The following is a 671-nucleotide window of genomic DNA, read 5'->3' as shown; positions in this document are numbered from 1 at the left end:
AAGCACTTGAGAGATTTCCAGGCAGCCTGTTCTACTGTCAGGCGTGATGGCACTAATGAAACTTCAATTCTGCTGAAAGCTTTTCCGTTCTCTCTTGAGGGAAAAGCAAGAGAGTGGTACTACACTCAACCTCTAGCAAATGTATCCAACTGGGATACACTCAGAAAGGAGTTCCTGGAGAAATTCTTCCCATCTAACGTTTCTGATAAACTGAGGAAGGATATCTCTACAATTGTTCAGGATGACAATGAGACTCTCTTTGAATACTGGGAGCGCTTCAATAATCTTCTGGAAGCATGCCCCCACCACATGATTGACAAGATCGTGCTACTCAACTATGTCACACAAGGTATGAGACCCCAAGATGAGACCACATTGGAAAGTGCCAACAATGGGTCTATGAAGAAGTACAAGACCACTGATGAAGCTTGGCAATTGATCAGTGATTTAGCTGAATCTACTCGGAACCACAGACAGAAGCAAGGCCGTTCAAGGGCCGTTGCAGAAGTATCTTCTGGCATAGAGACTGCTGCTCTAAATCGAAGCATCTGTGAAATGACCAACCTGCTGAAGCAAATGCAGTTAAATCAACAAGCTCAGCAAACTCAACCGCAGCAAAACCAACAACTAGTTCCACAAAAAATTTGCAGAATTTGTGCTAATTACAACCA

At 43.5% G+C, this 671-nt stretch overlaps 1 non-coding gene across 1 annotated transcript; it reads right to left on the bottom strand.

Moving 5' to 3' along the window:
* Window positions 1–207: 207 nt before the first annotated feature.
* On the bottom strand, window positions 208–315 carry LOC112768250 (small nucleolar RNA R71). Its single transcript, XR_003185692.1, has one exon. It is a non-coding gene; the product is annotated as a small nucleolar RNA R71 (small nucleolar RNA).
* Window positions 316–671: the final 356 nt, after the last annotated feature.

The sequence above is a fragment of the Arachis hypogaea genome, chromosome 2, assembly GCF_003086295.3.
Source record: "Arachis hypogaea cultivar Tifrunner chromosome 2, arahy.Tifrunner.gnm2.J5K5, whole genome shotgun sequence".
NCBI lineage: Eukaryota > Viridiplantae > Streptophyta > Magnoliopsida > Fabales > Fabaceae > Arachis > Arachis hypogaea.
Note: the sequence above shows the minus strand (reverse complement) of the source record. Positions and strands in the feature narration are given on the sequence as shown.